The sequence below is a fragment of the Trachypithecus francoisi genome, unplaced genomic scaffold, assembly GCF_009764315.1.
Source record: "Trachypithecus francoisi isolate TF-2019V2 unplaced genomic scaffold, Tfra_2.0 Lachesis_group11, whole genome shotgun sequence".
Taxonomy (NCBI): domain Eukaryota; kingdom Metazoa; phylum Chordata; class Mammalia; order Primates; family Cercopithecidae; genus Trachypithecus; species Trachypithecus francoisi.
In genome coordinates this window covers 36,538,353-36,553,479 of record NW_022681456.1, presented here as the reverse complement: position 1 = coordinate 36,553,479, position 15,127 = coordinate 36,538,353, and the positions used below count along the sequence as shown (strand labels likewise).

The following is a 15,127-nucleotide window of genomic DNA, read 5'->3' as shown; positions in this document are numbered from 1 at the left end:
CCCACCCCCCCAGCTCCTGGTAACCTCTATTCTACTTTCTGTCTCTATGAATTTGTCTGTCCTAGATACCTCGTATTAGAATCATACAATATTTGTCCTTTAGTGTCTGGCTTATTTCACTTAGCATAATGTTTTCAAAGTTATCCGTGTCATAACATGTCCTACTATTTTATTCCTCCTTAAGATTGACTAATATTCCGTTGTATGTATATACCACTTTTCTTCATGGATTTACCTGTTAATGAACATTTGGGTTGTTTCCACTTATGGCTATTGTAAGTAATATTGCTATGAACATTAGTGTACAAATCTGAAGCCTTGATTTCAGATCTTTAGTGCATATACCTAGGAGTGTAATTGCTGAATCATATGGTAATTCTATGTTTAACCTTTCGAAGCACTTCCAAATAGTTTTCCTAAGCAGCTGCACAATTTTATACTACCACCAACAATGCATAGAGGTTCTAATTTCTCCGCATTCTTTCCAACACTTTTTATTTTCTGGTGTGTGTGTGTGTGTGTGTGTGTGTGTGTGTGTGTAATAGTAGTCATCCTAGTGGATGTGAAGTGGTATCTTATTGTGATTTTGATTTGTATTTCCTTAATGACTAATGATGTTGAGCATCTTTTCATGGGCTTATTGACCATTTGTGTGTCTTCTTTAGATAAATATCTCTTCAATTATTCACCCCTTTTAAAATTGGTATATACATTTTGATGTATTACAGCAAATTAATTCTCCAGAAATATTGCACCAACATTTCTCTCCTGTCAATAGTAGATGAGAAGACCATTTACCCACATATTCATCTCTACTAGTTTTCTGGGTTTGTTTTTGGATTTTTGTTTTTCTTGAGACAGCGTCTTGCTCTGTCACCCAGGCTGGAGGGCAGTGGTGCGATCTTGGCTCACTGCAACCTCCACCTGCCTGGTTCAAGTGATTCTCCTGTCTCAGCCTCTTGAGTAGCTGGGACTGTAGGCAAGCACCCCACATCTGGCTAATTTTTGTATATATATATATTTTTTAGTAGTGATAGGGTTTCACCATGTTGACCAGGCTGGTCTTGAACTTCTGACCTCAAGTGATCCGTCAGCCTTGGGTTCCCAAAGTGCTGGGATTACAGGTGTAAGCTGCTGTGCCCAGCCCATCTACACTAGTTTTCCTCCTCCTCTTCTAATGGTTGAAAGCGTGACAAATGAAAAATAGTATGTCATTATTGTATTTTTTTTGTTAATAGTTCTTGTGTTGGTTGGCATTCGTGTTTCTCCTCTAGCAAAATGGTATTTATTCATTTACTCAGTTGACATGTTTAGAATGAACTACCTCTGTGTCAGTAACTCCTTTCTGTGCACTGAAGAGCTAGCTGTGAACCAGCAACAAAGATTCCACTCTGCTAGAGCTACTATTTTCGTGGCAGGAAATAGACAGTAAACAAATCAATAAACGAGATAATTTTAGATTTTGTTAAGTGCTATGCAGGAAGAAAACAGAGTGATATGTTAGAGTAAGGGTCAGCAAACTATAGCCTATGAGCTGTATCTGGTGACTCCCTGTTTTATAAATAAAGTTTTATTGGACACAGCCTTGTTCATTCATTTACTTATGATCTATAGTTGCTTTCACACTACAAAAGCAGAGTTGGGTAATTCTGGCAGAGACTGTATAGCCTACAAAGCCTAACTTATTTATTATCTCACCTTTTACAGAAAAGGTTTGCTGGTCCCTGTGACAGAGAGTGACAGGGAATGGGGTCACAGTTTATATAGGGTGGTTAGGGAAGACTGAAGACTTCTCTGAGGAGGTGACATTTGAAGTAAGACCTGAAATATTATACTGTATTTTTTCCCATTAGCTCATTAGCTTCCTGGGGGCAGAAGTGATGCTATCTTCATCTTTTGAGTTCTTACAGTGCCTTGTACACCACATCTCTTGGTCATTGGTTCTTGAATTGAATTGAATTTCCTTTCATTTTGAACATCTGAAATTTAATCTTTGCTTCACTTATTCATTTGGCCATTTATGTCCTTTCCCACTTTTTAAACAGGGAACTTAATTGTTTATTATGGAAATGTATAGACTTACTGTGGTAGACCACTGATAATAAAATCAAGCTTAAGTCTAATTTTGGATAAATTTGCAGTTAAAAATAGGTCTCTTCTTGAATTGTAACTCCCACAATTCCCATGTTTCATGAGAGGAACCCAGTGGGAGGTAATTGAATCACGGGGGTGGTTCTTTCCCGTGCTGTTCTCCTGATGGTGAATAAGTCTCATGAGATCTGATGGTTTTAAAAATGGGAGTTTCCCTGCACTAGCTCTCTCTCTTTGCCTGCTGTCATCCATGTAAGACATGACTTGCTCCTCCTTGCCTTCCACTATGATTGAGAGGCCTCCCAGCCACATGGAACTATAAGTTATTTAAGGCTTTTTCTTTTGTTAAAAAAAATATAGGTTATAAAGAATAATTTGTTATAATAAAATATATGATTTATAATGTCAATGGACCTTGGTTTCTGACAGGTCTAGGTTGGAATCTCAGCCTTGAGTCTTGTTAATTCTGTGAACTTGGGTACGTTATTTAACTTCTCTAAGCCTCAGTTTTCTCATATGTAAAAAAGTACAGATTCCAACCTCTCATAGTTGTTGTGAAGATTAAAGTAGATAATATATTTTCAGAATTTGTCATAAGGCCTAGTAAAAATAATTGTTTAGGAAATATTAGCTGTATAATCATCATCATCATCATTATTATCATCCCCACTATGGTTTTACCCTCCATGTGTGAATTCTTCATCCCCTAGTCAACTAGTTTTAAGAACAATTTTAGAATCCAAGTTTGTTTTGAAATATTTATAGAAAAGGAGAGGACAAATGTGAAAGGTACTATTTTCTTTGCCTATAATTTGGATTATTGTTGAATCCTGTAAGAATTAGGTCTGTGTGCAGGATCCCAACATGAGATCCCAGCGGTGAAAGAGCTGCCCATCCAAGATGGAAGATGGCTTCCAGCTAACTTCCACTGAAAACAAGACTCACCAACAGTGCTGGGATGGTAAATGGTTAGGCAAATGAAATTACACGCCTTCGTGAAGCTGTTGTTGTCACTAGCAGGAGCTCTTGCTGTGCAATTTGGTTCCTTACTGAACATACCTATTGCAAATTACCTTTGCCTATGTTAACTCTTCCTAATTAAAATAAATATTGACATGCACGGCCTGTGACAAAAAGAAACTGAGAATAGCAAAAAGATGAAGGAAGGGAACAAATGCCCCATACTTTCCTTGTTAGTGATTAATCATGGAATGTCAATAACCATTACATATGATTTCTGGTAAGGCAGCAATAAAAAGCATTTTTAATTGCCTGTGTAGGTTCCAATTGTTGCAGTTTCTAAGTTGTCAGGTAGGATTCAAACATGACACTAAAAATATTCTTGTTCTCATGGTGACTGACCATGGAATGGGCTAAGTTCTTTAACAGAATCTCCTATCTGTCGGTAATTATTGACCACCAGCTGCATATAGAACACTGGTATAGATACTTTTGTGGCTGCAAAAGAGGTGTAGATTAAAGTTCCTGTAGTTAGCAAAATGAAATAGTTTCATATTGTTCCCATGATACAGATAAATTTGCCTAATCAGTTACACACACATACGTGTGTGTGTGTGTGTGATTTGAACGAACTGGATTCATACAGAATCAGTATGGAGAGGAGGTGCCTAGGAGCAGATCATGATTTGAAAGTGGAAAAGGTTATCCTAGGTCAAGATATCAGATATATTATATAAGGAGATTGCAAAGCAGTTTTTCTTGGCTGCTTGAGTTTGGTAGAATTTTCTTTTTTAATTCAAGATTTTTCGCCAGGCCTAGCATAGTGCGTGACAAACAATAATGATAATAGTCATGAAAATGCAAATATTTCTACAGCTAGTAGTAATATTAATAGTTAATACTAAATACTTATTGAGCACATGGCATGTGCAGACATTATTTTAAATAATTTAATATTTTAAATATTTAATATGACAAGAGCCCTATGACGTTGGTTATCATTATTATCCTTGTTTTAGAGATGAGGAAACTGATGCATAGGAAAATTTAGCAGAATGTACAAGGTCTTGCAGCTTGATAAAAGTAGAAGGCAGGAGTCAAATATGGGTCTGCTTAACTCTATACTTCTAACTAGACTACACTCAGTAGGTGTTTTACTAGAATAGTAGGAGAAGACACTGCAGGGAATTGAGGAATAAATAAGGGGTGAGAAAGTAGGGGTGAGAAAGTGAAGGTTGAAAGTGTAGACTAGTCTTTAAGAAGATTTGAGAGGGTAAGAAAACAGCTTGCGAGAGACACAGTCATGGGAGGGTGTTAGGATAGTAGCAGTCAAGGGAGGCTGTTAGTGTTACAGATCTTTGGGGTATCGCTTTTCTGGCCTGAAACCTTTGGCCAATGGTGCCTTTGCCTGAGTTTTGCTTGGGCCCACTGGGCTTGCTCTGTCCAATAGCAGGCTGCGCTTGGCTCATGCTACTGACCTGGATCCCATGCCTGCCAAGGGCAAGTGAGGTGTGGAGCCCCAAGGAGCGTTTGAGCAAGCATGGGGTCTGGCCACTGTGCAGTCAGACATGCTGGCTGCTGCAGTGTGGCGGGCAGCTCTAGGTGCTGGATGGGCACCAGCTCTTTGCAAGGCTGCAGCTGGACCAGGCACACCAGAAGCAGCTTCGTTGGTTGTCAGTGGGGAAAAAAGTGGTGTCCAGAAGCCTGGAGATGCCAGGAACTGCAGGACCTCAAAGAGGAAGTAACAGCCTTGGCTTGGGGATCTCCCAGGCCTGGGCTCCCAGAAGGAACGCAGCTCTTCTCTTCTTCTTTTCTCCTGCAACATGGCGAGCAAAGGGCATGTTTCAGCCTTGTTTGTGTTACAGCTTTTTCAGCCCTGCCACTTGGCAGTCCTGAGTTCTTGTCCTATGACCAGGAAGAATGAGGTAGGCAGACAAGTGGAGGGTGAGCAAGATGAAGAGGAGGTTTATTGAGCAATGGAACAGCTCACAGGAGACCTACAGCAGGTGGCTCCTTTCTGCAGCCAGGGTGTCCCAATGAGTGTTCAGCTCCTAGCAGAGGGGAGACCCTGGAGTGGGAAGCTCTTCTCTGCAAGCAGGTCATCATGTCGTCTCTGCAACTCTCAGCAGAGGGGAGGCTCTGGATTGGGTTGCTCCTCTCTGTAGACAGGTTGGCCTGATGTTTGCAGCTCTTATCAGAGAATAGGCCCTGGAGTGGGTTACTCCTCTTTGCAGTGGGCAGTCCCAACATCTCTGCAGGTCTCTGAAGCTCTCAGCAGAGAAGAGGCCCTAGATTGGGTAGCTTCTCTCTGCTGTTGGTCATCCTGATGTCTCCTGCTATCAGCAGAGAGGGTAGCTCCTCTCTGCACCCGGTTGTCCCATCATCTACTCTGCCCTGGCTGAACCCTGGGCTTGTATGGGCCTCAAAGGGAAGGAAGCACATGCCAGTTGGTCCATAGGTGGCCATGGGCGGGCCCAGAAAAGGCACCACAAGTCCCCACTCTGGTGAATGGTACTGGCAACCCAGCCCCCAGCCTTCAGGCCCTCCCTGGCCTGAAAGTGGGACCTTGCCAGGGACCTGCCCCCTTCTGCCCAGGAACCTGTCTGCCTCCTGCTGCCATTCATTACATCCAGGCTTGGCCCTGACTTTGCTCTGTGATTGGAGCAGGTGCCAACAGCAAGGAGAAGCCAGGCAGTGGGAGCAGGCACTTCCAAGACTTCCTGGACCTCCAAGAGTGTAGGGATGCCTGAGTTTACAGCTGCAGTTTGGGCAGCTGCAGGTGTGCTAGGAGGGTGTAGGTTGGAGTAGGGATCCTGCCTGCTCCATGGAGTGGGAGGCCCAGGTCTACAGCCCTGGTTTGGGCAGCTGCAGCTATCCCTGAGAGTGTGGGGCTCCCACTGGCTCCATGGAATGTGCAGCCCCAGCCATGCCTCCCTGCTGCAGCTGGTGTGATGGCAGTGGTAGGCGATCTGGAGTGGATGCTGCCATCATTAGGATAGGAGCAGTCATAAGGGAAAAGAATTAGGAGAGGTAGAAATTACCTGTATAGGGGAGAGAAGGACAAATGATGGAGCAGAGCCCTAAGTGACATGGTAGGGAACAGAAAGACAGCCACAGCACAAGTAGGATAGTTGACTAGAAGCAGAGGAAAAACATCTCTTTCTTTAGGTCTCTGAGTGGCAGATCAAGGTGGAAAAAGATGTAAGTTTGTAACAAAAGGGCAAGAGAAGCTGGGGAGTTCACCCAGTGGTTTTCAGTTTTTCAGTGAACTAGAGGCAAGTTTATCTACTGTTGGAGTCAGGCAACGGGCTGAGGGAATGGTCTTCAGAGAGATGAAGATCTTGAATTTCATAGTCATTGAGTGTAATGGGTGAGGAAGCTGATCCTGGGAAAATATAAGGATTGAGGGCCACTTTGAAATGTAAAAGTTGTAAATTGGTTGGGGCATTAGGCTTCCTGGCTTTTGATCTTTCTTTAACTACACTTAGCTTCCTCAGTGTAGGAATGGAGTTGAAAATGCCAGTAGAAGCATGTTGTTTTATTGGGCAAGTGCAAGAGGAAAGCAGAGGCACGTGGAGATAAGATTACTAGCAGGACAGTTGACAGCATGCGAGAGGCTGAGGTGGAACGGAGCAGCTAAGAATCTGTGCTGTGATAAATAAAAAATGCCTGTCCTTTACTCTGAAAAACATTACTACAACGTAATATCTCCATTTTTTTCTCAAGCTCCTGTTGAACATAAATTAGTTTATGCAATATGTTTTCTTTTTGAATTTAATCTAAACATCCTTAATAATGGTTAAATTCTACTGATTTACAGTACATTATCAAGTGCATTATTAATGTGCGTTCCATTTTATATGGTTGAATTTAGTACGTTTATGGTCTCTTATTTCCGATTTTTAAAATTATGTTTTTTGTGTTGTTTTGTTTTTTACAGACAAGATCTCACTTTGTCATCCAGGCTAGAGTGCAGTGGTGTGATTATAGCTCCCTTTAATTTTAAACTCCTAGGCTCAAGCAATTCTCCTGCTTCAGCCTTCTGAGTAGCTAGGACTATAGGCACATGCCACCATGCCCAGCTATTTTATTTTATGGCAATGGGGTCCCATCGTGTTGCCCAGGCTGGTCTCCAACTCTTGGTCTCAAGTGATCCTCCCACCTTGTTCCCCCAAAGCACTGGTATTACAGGTATGAGCCACTGTGCCAACCCAAAATTATAAATTTGATATGTTTATGATCAGATATTGATAACCACATGCTGGTTACTAAAATAATTACTATTCCAGTATGTTAACATACTTTATTTAGGCATTTGCACCTTTAATTTTATGTCTCGTATGTTGATTCTATCATGTGACTATCTGTATCTTATCACCCCCCATAACCTCTATGACTCCTGCCTGTCAGCTGCAGTGATTGCTCTGCAGTGCTAGCATCTTATCTGGTACTGAGTTACCATGTAAAAATTAGTAATAACACATCCAGTCTATTTTAACCTAACTCAAACAGCTTTCTTTTCATCAGTTTCCTCTCCAGCCCATGGTTTATAACTTTGAACTTAATCGTTTTTATCAAAATAAATGTGTTATTATGATGTGCTTCCATATTTGTCTCCTGTACAAGTGCAGGTTGGGTCTTACACAGTAAGATAGAGTCTTGCTATGTTTTATTCTCAGTGCTTTGCCCAGTGTTTAGTCTCCAACAAATGTTCAAAAAAATGTTTGTTAAATGAATGAATGACTCATGATACATCTTCTAGAGATAGCCCTGGGCTGCAGTTCTAGTCCTGCCATTAACAGTGATTTTGAGGCCATCAATTTCAGTTATTTGTACAGTAAACATGTGAAGTGCCACCTTTGTACCAGCCATTGGGCTAGATACTGGGGTACAGGAGTAAAAGCCAGAGTTCCTGCTTTCAAGAGGGCCCACAGATTAGTGGGAAAGACAGACAATTACAGAAGCAATTACAGTACATGATTGGGAAAGGAGGCCTGAGAATTAAGCAGCACTCCATGGTTCTTCTAGCATTCTCTCACCATTTCTCTGCAGATGATACACTTTTGATATGTTTTTAGAAGGGTTCACTAGTTCCCTCTATGAAGTTAAGTTAGTGGGTGCTCTTATGGCCCATCATTACAAATTTTAATTGCTTTGGAAAATGATTGGAAAGTAGTAGAATATCCTTAGAAAGATACACACATGATCAGGGCATTTATGAAAGCATTTTCCTCTGATTAGGAAGACTTTTGGAAGACGAAGCAGAAAATAAGCCTTAGCTTTGGCAGTAGGCTCAGTGGTGAGGGTATAATTTATGGTTTTGCTCAGGGGATGAAGATAATGAGACAAATCCTAAAAGCCCTGGATGCAAAGACAAAGTAAGAGAGAAGTTAGAAAAAAAAAAGTCAACTCAGTTTACAAGCTGCAGCTGAGTGTAAGGCACTAGGCTGGACTCACTGGAGGAATCAGAGGTGGTGTATTAGTTCATTTTCATACAGCTATAAAGAACTGCCCAAGACTGGGTAATTTATAAAGAAAAAAGGTTTAATTGACTCACAGTTCCACATCGCTGGGGAGGCCTCAAGAAACTTACAATCATGGCAGAAGGGGAAGCAGTCATATCTTACATGTGGCAGGAGAGAGAAAAAAAAAGTGAGTGGGGAAGAGCCCCTTTGAAAACCATGACATCTCATGAGAACTCACTCACTACCATGAGAATGGCATGAGGGATCCGATGACCTCCCACCAGGTTCCTCCCTCAACGCCTAGAGATTATGATTCAAGATGAGATTTGGGTGGGGACACAAAGCCTAATGATATCAGATGGGAAAGACAGAGTCCTTGACCCAAAAAGGCTGACAGTCTAGAAAGAAGGGATGTGGCTTGTGCTTACTTACAAAGACAATGGTTTTGTGTGTAAAATGGATGATTGTTTTGCACAAAGATGGGGAGAATGAGGTGGGCCAGGTGAAAAGACTTGCCCAAAGCCACACAGCTGCTAACTGTCATAGCCGAGTTGGGCAGACTCCAGAGCCTGTTGTTAACTGTTGTCAATATACTTAAGATAGCTCTGTTGAGCCTTTTCAGTCTGAGGATTCTTGCTTATTCAAATGGAGGGGCTAGATTAATAGTATGTCCCTGAGAGAGAGTTAGAATCAGGATTTCTGAAGCAGTATGCCTAGTGATTAGTGGACAGACTCTGGAGAGCCGAGTTGCCTGGCTCCAAATCCCACCTCAGTTCTATTTTCTAGTTGTATAATCTTAAGCAACTTGTTTAATCTCAATGCTTTGATTTCTCTGTTTGTAAAATAAGAATGAAAATAGTGCTTACTTTACAAGGTTGTTGTGTGGATTAAATGAGTTAATCCATATAAAACTCTTAGAACAGTGCCTGCCACAATGTAAGCAAAATAGTTAGTTACTATTACTCTCATTGAAGAGCTATCTGATTTCACTTGGAATGAGACCCGTACAAGTAGATTTAATTCCCTAAGGAGTGGCTGTAGCAGAAGAACACCACCAAGTGTAGGAGGAAGCCCCTGAGTATACTCATGAAACAGGGCTAGAATAATGCAAGTGCAAGGAATGGCTGCATGCATCACTTTTAACCACGCATATTCCCACTCCCATCTGTCCCTGTTCCTTTTGTTATATAACAAAACACCCCAAACTTAATGGCGTAAAACAACCACCGTTTATTAGTTCAAGGATTCTGTGGGTTACTTACTGGGAAGGGCATAGTGGAGTAAGTTATTTCTGCTCCACAGTATCTGGGATATGAGATAGTTTGGCTGAGAAAACTAGAAAGTTGGGGATGATTTAACTGCTGGGGGCTGGAATTACTGAAGGCTCATTTAGTCTGGTGCTTGATGCTGGTTGTCAGCCATCAGCTGTTGGTTGTTGGCTGGGGGCTGAGAACAGACTTGGGCTGTGGTCTGGAACATAACTCGTGACCTCTCTCTGTGACTGGTTGGGCCTCCTCACAACGTGGTAGCAGAGTTTCAAGAGTGAGCCTCACAAGAGAACGAGGAAGATGCTCTGTCACCATCCATGCCCTAGCTTTAAAATCACATAATGACTCTTCCTCAGTAGTGCAGAATCCAATCTGATTCAAGGTTGGACATAGATTCTACTCCTTCACTGGAGGGCTTGTAGTCAACTTTTAAGAAGGGAATGTGGTTTGCAAACTATTGTTGCAGCCATTTGGGAAAAATGCAATCTACCATGACATCCAAAAAAACTAGGTCTTTTCCTCCTCTGAGCAGGGGGTCTTTTAGGAACCTGCTTAGGCAATTTTTGAGTGTGTTTAGACCCACAGGGTAGAGGATAAACTAGGTGGATTCTCAAAGCAACCTTTGAAATAATCTATGCAGTTTTTTCTGGGTGCTGGATGAGGTTTGCTTGCATGTACCCCTACTGATGTGGAAAAGCTTCCACTTCATTTTTTTCTAGCATGTAAAATCCTGAAGGATGGTGCTAGGCTATTTAATATCCATTGGCAAATTTCATTACATTACTGTGTGACCCTCGGTTTCTTTGAAACAAGATTTCCCAAATGGTAGTAATGATAGTACTCTCTAAACTGTCATTTACAAGCTTCCACATATTCTGTAGTAGGTAATGACTAAATATTTAAAAATTAATTTTATTAATATACCTCCTTCGGTTAAGTTGAGAGCTACAGACTTTCTTTCTTTTCTTTGTTTCTTTTTTTTTTTTTTTTTGTATGAACCAAGACATGTCTGAATAAATTTTATGGGCATCTATAATTACATCTTTCTTCTGTGAGACATTATCATTCTGTCCTCAAGTGAAGAGTATCCTTTGTATGTAAGTTCATGAGACATCCACTTAATATTCTTATATTCTTTTGAAGACAATGCCAGATGACATCAATTCCACACTACTTTTAAAACACAGCACTGACTTTGATTCCATCCACTTACTGTTCACTTCTAACTGTCAAATTTGGCTAAGGCAAAAAGAAAGCCCTTAAGAAAAGGCCAGGCTATTAATGTGCTTTTCAAAATGCTAAGAAAAGGCTAAGCTGTTTATAGCATGTCCAAAACTCTCATCTCTCAGAGACTGGCCGGCAATGGTGTCAGGGTGAAATATGCTGTCCTTCATCAAGGAACCTGGAGCCTTTGTGTTATCTGTGCTCAAAGTAGCAGTTCCACTTTTGTTAGATGTGCAGTTTGGGGGTATAATACTTGGATATAATTTAAACTGAGATATCATGATGAACCTGATACTGTGTGTTTACTGTGAACGTGATGAGAAGTATATGCACGCCTTGATAAACCAAGTCTGGTCTCATTCTGGATACAACTGCACTGCAGCCTCAAAGGCACACTTTCCTGAAGTTTAGTCATTTTGTGTACCTTCACAGCAGGTGAGAGACAGGGGAGTCATTAGCAAATCTGTTCATTGCTTTCTATTTTGCTGGAAATCAAGTTCAATGTTTAGTTTCCTTCATTCTGGTTACCAAATAGTTTCACCTTGGCTGGAAAACTGGACCTTTAGCAATGGAATTATATTTTCCTCTTAGGAGGATGTTTGATTTTTGCCTCATAGAGCTGAGTCAATTGGCAAAGCTTTGGAAAGTCTCCTGACAGATGTTTTTAAATTTAAATAAATAAAAAAGAAGCAGGCATGAATTTACCCATTTCCCTTGTTGACTTTGGGCATGAGCCATTTGAGATTTTTGCATCTATTCTACCTATATCTTAAGCTGCTAATGCCATTATGTCCTTTTCTCAACCACTTGTGGTAGCATAGTACGTTAGGAAGAGCACTCAGCACACGTTCTAGTCCCAGTTTTGCCCTTGTGAACAAGTCAGTAGTCCTGAAAGACCTCAGGTCAACTAGATTCTGTTGAAAGTCTCTGAAGCAATGTATCTTGGTTGACAAAAACATAGTTTGATTCTTGGTTCCGCCACCTATTGGTTGTGTGATCTTGGACAAGTTACTTCCCTATGCATCACTTTCTTATCTATAAATTGGTGAAAGCTGTTTCTCCCATAGGATTATGTTAGAAGCAATATTTAACACATTTAGTATAGCGCCAGTACAATGCCAGTGGTAAGCATTCAGTACATTGTGGTCATCTTTATTTTTCCAGCCTTAAAATAATGTGAAGTGAATCATTTGTTCATTTGACCTTTAACAACTCCCTTCATTAGTAACTCTTACTTAGCCTATCTAAATGTTTGTAAATTTCAAAGGGTAAATGACCATTTTGATATGTATCATTTTTTTGGTAAGTATTTGTGGCAGGTAACACATGTATCCTTGATATTATTTTTCAACCATCCTTTTAAAATTCAACTTTATTTTGAGATGATTATAGAGAGTCACATGTAGTCACAAGAGATAATACAGTGACTGTATCCTTTACTCGGTTTCTTCCAATGGTAACATCTTGCAAAACTGTTGCATATCACACCCGAATATTGAAGTGATACAATCAGGATACAGAACATTTCCATCACAGCAAGGATCCCCTCTGTTGTCTTTTAATAGTCCTGTCCCCTCCTTAACTCCTGGCAACTACCAATCTGTTCTCCATATTGGCAGTTTTGTTATTTCAAGAATGTTACATGAAAGGAATTTTACAGTATGTAACATTTTGAGATTGGCCTCTTTTCATTCAGCTGAATACTGTGGAAAGCCATTAAACTAGTCTTTTGATGAACAAAAAGAAATTAAGAATATTATCACATTTTATTTTGGCAACAGAATTATCATGAGCCCGAAGTGCTTGATGCAGTACCTAGCACATAGTAAATAATGAATGTTCAGTGGCACTCAGCAAAGGTGCTTCTCTTCTGCCTACTACCCTTCCTCCGCTTCCTCTTCTCTCCTTCCTACTACTTTTTTCTTGCCCTTTACTTCTCTACATCGTCTTATTAATATTAACTTTCAAAGACTAATTGTTCGAGTCAGAAATACTAAAGTTAAATGAAATAATTTATGTGCAATTTCTTTGTTAAGTTGTAGACTCTACCAGAGTTGCTATAAGATATTGCCAGTTGGTGTTGGCTGCCTTATAAGAAAAGTTTGCAGCTTCTGGTGGTGTATACTGATGTGAATAAAGGAGTCAGCATGAGCAGGATTTCTTTCCACTGGACATACAAGGTCTGTCCTCTGGTTTGCTACTGCAGTGGGAGCTGCTAACAAAGCCTGTCATGCTTTGATTCTAGGCAACAAAGTCCCAGGAACAAAATGCAAACTTTAGTTCATGTTCTTTATAAAGCCTTTGTTCTAAAACAGAACCTCCCTTTCCTAGTTGCTAGAAGTTAGGCCCAGTGAGCTCCTTCATAAAAAAACATCGAGAAATGCCAAGTATTGTAAGAACTCTGCCGTTTTCATTTCTGTATCCCAGGTCAAAAACCCACAGGCAGAGCCCACAGAGCCCTTCAGGAGGGAACCCAGTTATGAGACCAGTAATACCATTTCTTCCTATAACTTTGCTGCTGAGGATTCAAATCCCTGACCTTTAAATGGAACTAAACCTTTACTGTAATGGAATTTCCCCCTTTTCAGAAATACAGTGAGGATAGAACAAGCTTGCCAGGGCATACGTTGTCGTCGGGATAGAGTAGGTTCTGCTGTGCTAACTAATAAGCACCAAATCTCAGTGGCAAAAAAGGGTTGTTTCTTTCTCATGCAAAGTCTAGTGAGGCCTGGGTGACTCTCCTTCAACTTATAACTGTGCTGTCTGCACTGCACGACCTCTAAGGAAACCACTGCAGGAGAAAAGAGGGATAGAAGATTTTATAGGATATTTTTACATCGAGTGACCATACATCCCAGTTTGCCAGGCACAATCACAATTTACGTGTGTCAAGTTGGAGTTGTGATTCATAAGTACGTAAGTTCCTTTTACTCTGTAAAAAATCCTAGTTTAGACAATAAATTAGGGTGAACATTTCTAAGAGGCTGCCTAGAGTAGCTGTCAGAGTTTTTGCTTATACCCTATCAGTCTCAATCTAACACATAAGGATGTAATTAGAGCATTGAAGAGGTGCAAATATATACTTTAGTGAACCTAATAATTTTTGGCACAATAGGCATTTGCAGGCATGCCATGAATTTTTAAATAGAAATAATTCAATAACTTCAACTACCAAAGCTCTTTGGAGAAAATGTGATATAAATATTATATTTTTATTGACTGAACCATTACATTTCATACATGTCATGGTAGGCTGAACAATGGCTCTCCACAGTGGTCCACATCCTAACCCCTAGAACCTGTTACTCATATGCCAAAAGGGACTTTGCAGATGTGATCAAGTTAAGGATGGGGAGAGGGGCAGATGAGCCAGGTGATCCCGAAATATCATAACAAGTATCCTTATGAGAGGGAGCTAGAGGGAGTTTTGACACCAGAAGAGGAGACGGCCATGTGATGATGGAAGCAGAGACTGGAGTGATGAGTCATGAAGGTGAAGAAAGGGGTGCAAGTCAAGAAATACAGGCAGCCTCTAGAATCTGAAAAAGGCAAAGAAACAGATTCTCCCCTTAGAGGCTCCAGAAGGAACCAGCCCTGCCGACTTTAGCCCAGTGAAATGATTTCAGATTTCCAACCTACAGGGCTATAAGATAATAAATTTGTATTGTTGCTAGCCACTAAGTTTGTGGTCAATTTGTTACAGCAGCAGCAGGAAATGAATACACAAGTACATTCTGAAGTTAAGCCTGTGACTTCAAATTCCTTTTTCTAGTTAAGATAGATACTGTTATCATCCTTTTTTCACATGTGAGAAATTGAGGCCTGAAGAGTTGCCCAGAGTCTCTCAGCTGGTTAGTGTCAGAGCCAGGATCCACACCCGGGCACTCCCCCAGCTCCTGTCAACCACTGGCAAGTCCAAGCTTCTGTATGAAATGCCCCTGCTCTGTGCAGCCTCTCCGGCTCCCACCTGACTCAGTTTCCTGCTCCTTCCCTTGGCTCAGTGCTCTCTGGACACCCATATTTTTCTAGCTTCAACTTTTGGAAATGTTATGGAAAGTTCTAGAGCTTCCATACAGAACTTCTCAAGTAAAGTTAGAATTCAGGTGGAATTATTGAATT

General features: G+C 40.8%; 1 protein-coding gene across 1 annotated transcript in view; it reads left to right on the top strand.

Moving 5' to 3' along the window:
* The window catches only part of CFAP54 (cilia and flagella associated protein 54), a 373,684-nt gene that overhangs the window by 327,278 nt on the left and 31,279 nt on the right, over positions 1–15,127 (top strand). The gene's annotated exons all lie outside the window — the stretch shown is intronic.